This window comes from Arachis hypogaea, chromosome 15 (genome assembly GCF_003086295.3).
Source record: "Arachis hypogaea cultivar Tifrunner chromosome 15, arahy.Tifrunner.gnm2.J5K5, whole genome shotgun sequence".
NCBI classification, from domain to species: domain Eukaryota; kingdom Viridiplantae; phylum Streptophyta; class Magnoliopsida; order Fabales; family Fabaceae; genus Arachis; species Arachis hypogaea.
In genome coordinates this window covers 35,540,016-35,549,484 of record NC_092050.1, presented here as the reverse complement: position 1 = coordinate 35,549,484, position 9,469 = coordinate 35,540,016, and the positions used below count along the sequence as shown (strand labels likewise).

General features: G+C 35.3%; 1 long non-coding RNA gene across 3 annotated transcripts; it reads right to left on the bottom strand.

Moving 5' to 3' along the window:
- Positions 1-7,405: 7,405 nt before the first annotated feature.
- Positions 7,406-8,992, bottom strand: LOC112750173 (uncharacterized). 3 transcript variants are annotated; one of them, XR_011873377.1, is made up of 4 exons: positions 8,635-8,992; positions 8,244-8,466; positions 7,577-7,630; positions 7,406-7,428 (listed from the first exon to the last, which is right to left on the bottom strand). It is a non-coding gene; the product is annotated as an uncharacterized lncRNA (long non-coding RNA). The 3 variants fall into 3 exon arrangements; XR_011873376.1 differs by lacking the exon at positions 8,635-8,992 and having other exon boundaries at positions 8,244-8,628; XR_003175403.2 differs by lacking the exon at positions 8,635-8,992 and having other exon boundaries at positions 7,409-7,428; positions 7,577-7,633; positions 8,244-8,628.
- Between the last annotated feature and the right edge of the window lie 477 nt (positions 8,993-9,469).

Genomic DNA, 9,469 nt, shown 5'->3' with positions numbered 1-9,469 from the left:
TTGGGGAAGGTGTTTCCAGTGGTTCTGTAAGTTCTACTTTCTTGTGCTCTTCTGTGAATTCCTCCACTTCTTTGCAAGATTCTTCAAATGCATCTGTGTCCTGGTCAAAGTCTTCTGTGTCTTCCTCATCACTCGAGTCATAGATTAGAGGTTGAGAGAAATCTACCTCTGCATCATCTTTGTATTCATTTGGGGAAGATTCTTTGATCTCAGAGAATTCACTTGCGGATGCAAGTTCATTACTAAGAGAACTTGACTTGTGACTATCATCATCAAGGGAATTTGTGTCCTGGGTTATTCCGTCTAGTTCTTCATAAACGACTTGCCTTGGGGATTGTGTACTGTCCTCCTTAGCATCAACTGTAACGTCCTTGACGGAGTTCTCCTCAGCTCTGAATTCCCATGGAGGTTCAGCGTCTCCTAGATCTTCAACCAACTCTTCTTCTTACGTAATGACAGCTTCTTCTACTTATTCTAGTACGAATTCATTCTCTGTCTTGTCCACTGGAGTTTCTAGTATTTTCTTCATGCTACGCTCTTCGTTAGATTGTCCACACGGGGCTGTGGTTGGTCCTTGAATGTTCGAACGTCTAGAAGCTAATTGAATTACTGCTTGCTCCAGTTGTCGAATGGTTGTTTGAAGCTTATTTACTGTTTCCTTGAGGCGAACCTCTAATTCTCGGGGTGATGGATTTGGACATGAAACATAGGAAAGTGGTGGTGCTTGGGAGTGATTGGATTGGTACTGGGGTAAATAGGGATCATGTGGTGGCGAATGGTGAAGAGAAGCTTGTGAGTGTGGTGGTTCGAGGTTATGTTGAGAGGATGGTCTATAGGCACGGGGTGGGCTTGTTGGTAGTTACAAGGTTGTCCACCATATCTATCAGCTGGGTATGCATTGTAGAATGGTCGTTGCCCATGATATCTTGGAGGGTGTTGTTGCCTAAAGGGTTGATTAGATCTTCTTGGCTCCATCCATCCTTGATTGGTCTAACCTTGATACATATTCCTGCTGTAACTTCGATTTCCTTCAACAAAGTTAGAACCAAACTCAAAGCGAGAAGGGTGAGAGTTCATAGTAGCAAATAAAATTAAAAAGGAAAAACAGAAATAATTAAACAAGTAAAAGAAAAATATTTACAATAACCAATAATAAGGCACACGTTAGCAGTTCCCCGGCAACGGCGCCATTTTGACGAGAGGAACTTTTGCGTGATCTAAAAATTTGCGGATAAATCCTCGTTGCAAGTATAGTTTCTAAACCTTCAAAAGTCCTTTCATACAAATGTTTTGGTTGTCACAAGTAACAAACCCCTTTAAAATTGTTAACCGAAGTATTCAAACCTCGGGTCGTCTTCTCAAGGAACTGCAGGGAAGTATGTTCTTATTATTGGCTATAAAGGTTGTAAATCGGGGTTGAGAGTGAGGAATAAGTATGACAAATAATTTAAATGGCAATTAAAAATAAATAAATAACTGCAAAATAAACTTTTGGCAAGGTATGAGAATTTGGAAGTCCAGACTTAGTTACCCTTATAAAAAATAATGAAAGTTGAATCTTAATTCCACTTAGTCAATCTTTACTAAAGCAAAGGAAAGTCAAGGGACTAATTAGTTTGATCTTCGAATCCTATTTATTTCCTAAGAAAGGGTTGGGATTATTGAAGTTCAGTTCAATTAGCAAAGATAACAGTTATCAATTATGTTGAGATAAGATAACTCCTGAGTTACTACTTTCGTAACCAAGACCAAAAGAGGAAAAAGTAAAATTGCTGGAATAAAAATGTCTTCAGATTGGAAGCAATGGTGACATAAATAAAAGAGAGCAGTAATAAACTGAAATACCTCAATTAACATTAATTCAAATAATCTGGAACATAGAAGAATTCATAAATTAAATGGCAAAAGTAAATAATCAACTAAAGTAATGGAATGAATAAAAGTAAAAGGGAAGCTTAAAGCAAAGGAACATTAAACCTGGGATTGAGAGTCACTCCTAAAACTAAGAGAAGTCCTAAATCCTAAGAGAGAGAGGAGAGAACCTCTCTCAAAACTAGATCTAAATCATGGAAAGTAACTAAATTGGCGAGCTCTCTTTGAAAGGATGCATTCCCACAATTTATAACCTCTGGTCTATGCCTTCTGGACTTGGATTTGGGCCAAAAAGGGCTTCAGAAATCGCTGGGAGCGTTTTCTGCAATTTCTGGTGCGTGGCCTCTGTCACGCGTCCGCGTGGGTCACGCGGTCGCGTCATTTGGAGCTTTTCTTGTCACGCAGTCGCGTCAGTCATGCGGCCGCGTCGCTGTTGATTCGCGCTTGGCATGCGTCCGCGTCGCCCATGCGATCGCGTGGATGCCAGTTTCTCCAAAAACTCCGTTTTGTGCTTTCCTTCCATTTTTGTATGTTTTCTTTCCATCCTTTGAGTCATTCCAGCCTTAGAAGATCTGAAACTACTCAACACACTAATCACGACATCAAATGGAAATAAAGGTAATTAAAATAATTAATTTTAAAGCATAGGAAACATGTTTTTCACATACATCACATAATAAGGAAGGGAAAGTAAAACCATGCAATTAATATGAATAAGTGGGTGAAGGATTGAATAAATCACTCAAATTAAGCACAAAATATATCATAAAATATGGGTTTATCACTTCTCCAGCTTACGAATGAGCCACACATGTCTCAAGGGATGGTCAACTTTGATTACAAGGTCAATTGCTTTAACCTTCCTAGATCATTTTCCCCCGTTTTTGGCATATATTGTATTAGGGTGACTTAATGGGAGTTTTATCGAGCTGTTGATTGCTGCGTGATTTTGAGATTAATACCTGAAGATTGGTGTTGTGGCTCAATGCAAGATTCTATTAATGCAAGATTATAGATTTGGTGAGCCTTCTGGTTTTTCTATTAATGCAAGATTCTAGATTTTAGATTTGTAAACAACTGATTCCTCTTTTGTTTTTGTAGGATATCATACATTCAATGTCACATGATGCTCATCCTATGGGTGTGCTTGTTAATTTCATGAGTGCTCTCTCTGTACATCATCGTGATGCTAATCCTGCACTCAAGAGTAAGTAACACAAAAAAAAAAAAATAGTTTCCTAGCTTTTCAACATTTTTTCATCTAGCTCTAATAATTTCTTTTAAAACCCTTTATCATACTTCAATGCAGGGTCTTGATGTTTACAACTCAAAGCAAGTCAGAGATAAACAAATAGCTCGGATTATCTGAAAGGTTTGGTCACTCCATTCTCTCTATTTTTTTGTCAGTATCTGTGGTTTATAGCTTTTACTTATGTGTGCTGAATTAGTCATTGACCAACCTGTTTCAGTCTCAATCTTATATAAATCACACAGTTTTTCGAGTTTGTGGTGTCTATTGACTTGTATGATTCACCTTTGGGAATAAGTTTAACACTTCCACACATAACAAGTTTGCAAGTTTTTTATTAGAATGGATTTCTATAAAATTTTCGTTATCCATTATACTTCTGTTTGCTTAAATGGTTACTTCAAGATGAAGCCATTCACCAGTTGGCTAAATGATTTTTAATATGAAGATTATTTAGTAATAGTCATTGTTATAACATCTTATTTCTTAATGTGTTACACTGATGCATCCATATCCAGCCTGGAGTTACTTAAAAGCATGCTAAAGAAGGAACAGAAAGTTCCGCTTTCTGGTTTGCTCTTGGAGGAAAACAGAGTTACACCAGCAAAAAAGTCAACAATGACATTATCATAGAACCACATTTGTTTAGTATCTCTTTTAATAGAGGTATCATCATATAAGTACTTCTCCATATAATTATGAAACTCCATATTTGTTTAATGATATTCAACTAAGCTAACCATTTCTATTTTGTATATTCTTATGCAATGTAGATGCACTAGGAAAGTTTCAGGTGAGTTTGTGATTACCACATTATGTAAACTTTCACACTCTTGCTAGGAAACCAGTCAGCAGTAACTCTGTAACTATAGGTTTTGTTTTTCTTCTAAATCTACCTTTTACGTTACTCTCCAGGCAGAGGAGGTGTACAACTTTTTCCAAGATGATTTGTTAACAGAGGACATCCTCATACTAGACACGCATGCAGAAGTGTTTGTTTGGATTGGCCAGTCTGTGGACCCAAAAGAAAAACAAAATGCTTTTGAAATTGGCCAGGTAAACATGCTCAACAGATTCGAGCATTTATTTCTCATATTGTCCTTTACTTGATTTCTTCTGGAAAATTTTCTCAAAGCTATATAGATAAGGCTGTATCACTAGAGGGACTATCTCCTCAAGTACCGCTATATAAAGTAACAGAAGGGAATGAACCATGCTTTTTCACAACATACTTTTCATGGGACCATGCTAAAGCTTCGGTATGTGCTACAACATAACAGAATTTCAATTTTTTATTTGTCTTATTTTTTTAGAAATGACTTTGTTCTGGCAATTATTATCATCTGCAGTTGTTGATTACAGTTTTCTGCATGTAAAAGTTACTATTATATTTATTATAGTGCTACATAATGCTATCAATACATATACTTAGCAGAAGTATATCAGATATATGTGTGATTTTTGAAATTGATTAGGTAATCCATGTGCATGTCCATGTTTCAAAATGAGCCACCTTATGGATTATTTCCTGATGCAATGCAGGTTCAGGGGAACTCTTTCCAGAAAAAGGTGACATTACTCTTCGGGATTGGCCATGCTGTAGAGGTATAGACCTGAGTTATTAATTCTGATGACAAAAGTTTTGCTATTTTTCTTACTCTAATGCTGTACAGTAAATATGTTGTGCAATGAATATCTGTTTAACTATGCTTGCTGAATATGTTGACAGAAAAAGTTTAATGGGCCAAGTCAAGGGGGACCAAGACAAAGAGCTGAAGCTTTGGCTGCCTTGTCTAATGCCTTTAATTCTCTTTTGATATGACATCCAGTATGGTATGACAACATGTTTAAGATTGTATAAACTATGTTTTTCTTTGTTGTTTTATAGTCAATGAAATTCAACCAAAAGTAGGTTCTCCTAACAAGAGGGTGTAGCATAATGATGAAGCATTTAAGCATATTGTATATGGTATCTTTTTTTTTGTTATTAGTGGTAAATTTAATAATTATATTTAGGTAGGTACAGGTTCAGGTTTTTCCATCTTTGCCGAAAAGAAAATTGAAGGAAATAATATCATAGTATTTAAATTAAATTTGCCAAAAAGAAAAATGAAGGAAAGATATCATAGTTTTTAAATTAAATTGAACATCTCCAAATCAAGTCACAGATCATGATGATTTCATACTCCGTTGGAACTTGCCTTTCTTTCTAATACTTTCTACTCTCAGTCATAGGATAGATTGAATGGGCTGAATCAAGGAGGACCAAGACAAAGAGCAGAAGCTTTGGCTGCTTTAAACTCTGCATTTAAATCATCATCCGGAACCAAAAGTTCTAGCCCTAAGACAACTGGAAGAAGTCAAGGATCACAAAGAGCAGCAGCAGTAACTGCTCTCTCTCAAGTTCTTACTGCTGAGAAGAAGAAACAATCACCTGATTCTTCTCCTGTGGCAAGCAGAAGTCCTGTTGTGGAAACTAGCACTTCCCGTGAGAAATATAGCTCTTATTATCTAAGTTAAATGTGTCACAAAAGAAAGATTAGCTATTATGAGAAGGTTAGAGTGTCAAGTAGTTCTACTGCAGTTCCACTCCCACCGCCACCGCCGCCACCCTCAATGTCTTCGGATGAGGACTATGATGATGATGAGGATGAAGATGACACTAAAGACTATATCTGATAGTTTTAGTATGGTTGAACAATATACTAGGAATTATAGTTGATGATTAATACATTTTGTTTATGTTTTGAATTATATTGACTTGCTTGTTTATAGTACTTCATAATACGATGAATTTGTTTATTTTTTGAAATATTATAAATATTCGAATACAAATTAGATAAAAATTTGTATTAAATTTATATTTATTTTGTATGAAAACAAGTTTATTTTGCAATTAGAAAAATAAAAAAAGATTCTATTTTACCTTACTGACGGATTTATCGACGGATTTTCTGTCTGTAATCAGAACGTGGGATGATTTTCCAAAGTTCAAATTATAGACAAAAAATCTGTTGGAAAATCCGTCTGTAATTACAGACAGAAAATCCGTCTGAAAATTTGTCTGTAATTACAGACGGAAAATCCGTCGGAAGTTTGTCGCCTTTGGAAAATGGATAGAAAATTTACAGAGGGAAAATTCGTCGGTAACTGGTAAAAATCCGTCAGTAATTTTCTGACAGAAAAAAAATCCGTCGGTAAATAATTTTCGACAGGGTTTTTACAGAGGGACAAAATCTGTCGGTAATTTCGTTGGTAACCAAGAATCCGTCTGTAATAAAGACTAAATCCGTCTATAAATCTGTCTGTATTAATCAATTTTCTAGTTGTGAATTATTCATTTTCCTTTTGATGGTTAAATGCTGGCCAAATTTCAATAAAAGTGCTGGTTCCCTAGACTTTCTTTTGTCGAAATATATTAAGTACAAATAAAAAAGACTCAAACTTGATTCCACTACAAGAAAACCAGGATTTTGCTACGCTTTTAAAGCGTAGCAAAAAGTTGAAAAAAGCGTAGCGATAGCTTTTCGCCACGCTTTTTGAGCTACTGGCACGCTTTTGAAAGGGTCACAACTGCTAGTGTGCCGGTTGCTCTATCGCCACGCTTTTGGTGACCTATGGCCACGCTTTTTCTGTCGCCACGCTTTTATCTATTGCCACACTTTTAAGCGTGGCTGTATGTGAAAGATATCGGTACGCTTTTAAAGCGTGCCAATAGCTAGAGATACGGCTACGATTTTAAAGCGTGCCAACAGCGAGGGATATCGCTACGCTTTTAAAGCGTGCCAGTAGCAAAAGATATGGCTACGCTTTTAAAGCGTGCCAGTAACAAGAGATATGGCTACACTTTTAAAGTGTAGCTGTTGATAACTGTTGTACAATATGACTACGTTTTTAAAGCGTAGCTATAACTTTGTTCAGGTTCTATTGTTCTTTTTCTAATCTTTGTAATAAAATCTTATAAAATTCATAGATAATTGTAAAATTTATACAATGACCATTAATTTTAAATCAACTAATCCAATCTTTATAAACTTGTCACCAAATATAGTGTGATTGATCACATGACATGCTCTAACAAAATACCAAAAATCAAAATCATTACAACAACTATTACATTATCTACTTGCTTTACATATTATTACATAAGAGAAAAAATTTTAGAATCAATAGGAAGTTACAAAAGAGACCACTCGTTTTTACTGAAACAAAAAAACACTACTAGTACCCAAGCTAACGAAGATTCTAAGCAAGCTACCATCCTAGAATTACATATTACTAATCCAGGAGCCATCATTTCAATCTACCTGGATCATATACCAAACGCAATGCCATGCAGCTCTTGAGAAAATATGAGCCATCATTTCAATCCACCTGAAGAAAATAGATAATCTTCCGTCAAGTTTAGGAAAGTAAAGAGAAAGCCAATTGAATTGCTTATTACCGAAACTTTACCTGGTACAAGGAGGAGCAGTGCTGCTCAAATCACAACCTCCAATTTTGTATGTCCTTCTTGCAAGCACAACAACCAAAAGTATGTAAGAATATGATTGTGAGTATATGCATATTCAAAAGCTTTTCGTTAAGCTATGCTTTTCTTCTATTTAATTTTCTCTATTTACAACATTGATTCAGTTGTAAACTGCACATAAAAAATAAAAAAAAATAAAAAAAGAAGTGAAATAAAGTAAGAAAATTAAAAAGAACCTCCGAGTAATTATTTATCAAACAACTAATATACTATTGGATATATGACTCCACAGTCTGCAGTTTACCATTACCAATAATGTCAAACAAATAAATAATGCACACCTATATCAACTAGGGCACAAACTTGGAAATGTGTGTTTAACCTGAAAGCAGCAAATTGTTCGTAGCTCCCACCCCCACCAGATAAACTCCTTTTTAATCATCAATCAAAAGCATGGATATGAACACTAGAATAGTTATGTATAACTTATTTCAATTAACTCTAGAATTCGTTCATATCTTCTCACTTACTGCACTCAAGAGTAGTTCTCTCTCCACAAATCATATCTTAGGGAGAATAATACACAAATGTATGAAGCTGCCAACACTTATTTTAATTTTAAATTTAAGAAAATGAAAGACATGTACTTACAGTGAGAACTGGACCAATTGTCAAGTCCTCTAGCTTTTTTCTCTCAGCAAGACCTTTCAATTTGGATACCAAGAAAGTCGAAGCCCAGTTCTAAGCACAGTAAGTAACTGAAAAATCTCCAGAGCTGGTTGTGAAATCTCCACAGCAAGACCTTTCAGAAAGTTGAGGATCAAGTGCTGGTTGTGAAATCTCCAGCCCTTCACTTTTAATGATAGATATATAACTGAAAAATCATTTGAGAATCATTAAGATTTTGTAACATTATAGGAGTGCCCATTTAAAAAAAAAATAAAACAGAAGTAATCTCCACCAATTTTGTTTTTAATTAAACAATCTAAGAGCATCAAACTATATTTTTTCTAATTTTAAGAAATCAGAGATGGTATTCAACATTCTTATCTGGGTGGAACTCTTAAACTCCAAGGTCCTCATCCCAAAGGAAAATGTCCTCATCCTAAAATAAAAATCTGGGTGTAAGGAAACATAATACACATCTAAGACAATAAATAACAATTCCTAAAATAGAATCCACAAATTAGGTGGCTAAATTTTCTAAACTGCATTCACTAGGCCTTGTGAACCTTTTCCACATATGCCTGCAACCAAAAGCACAGGAATTGTAAGACAATCTAGAAAGGCTAATTGTAAGCAATTACTCATTTTTCATCAATTCTGGGACAACCCAACTTTGACAAGAGAGAATATCTAAAAGCACAATAGCAGATGTAGATTAAGAAACTAACACAAAGAAAAACACCACCGCTTGAACCATGTCCTCCCAGAAGGTTCCTCCATTTGAGGGAAGAGAAAGAAAAACCCATGTTCTTGCATAAGAGCACAACACCATTGTTGCTCAGCTTCGCCAGCCTCAGAACTCTCGGGAAATCCTGAAATTATATATATGAATGCAATGCAAACAGTTTATAAAGGATAATAATAAGAAGTAGAAGAAAAACACAAACGAGGGTATGAACAGCACTGGAGATGGCAGATGAACCCTGAAAATAGAAGACGATAAATTTTGTCAAACATCAACTTTTAAAGGCCCCTGTTTTGAAGGGATAATATAAGATATTGAATTTGCTAATGTTAATATATGATTGGATAACAGTGTTACACCCTTTTATATTATTAGTGTACCAAAATCCAAAAAGCAAAAGTAAATATCTCCTAAAAAATATCAGGTTAGGAATTTGATAATCCATGGGACAAGTAAAACCTCATCT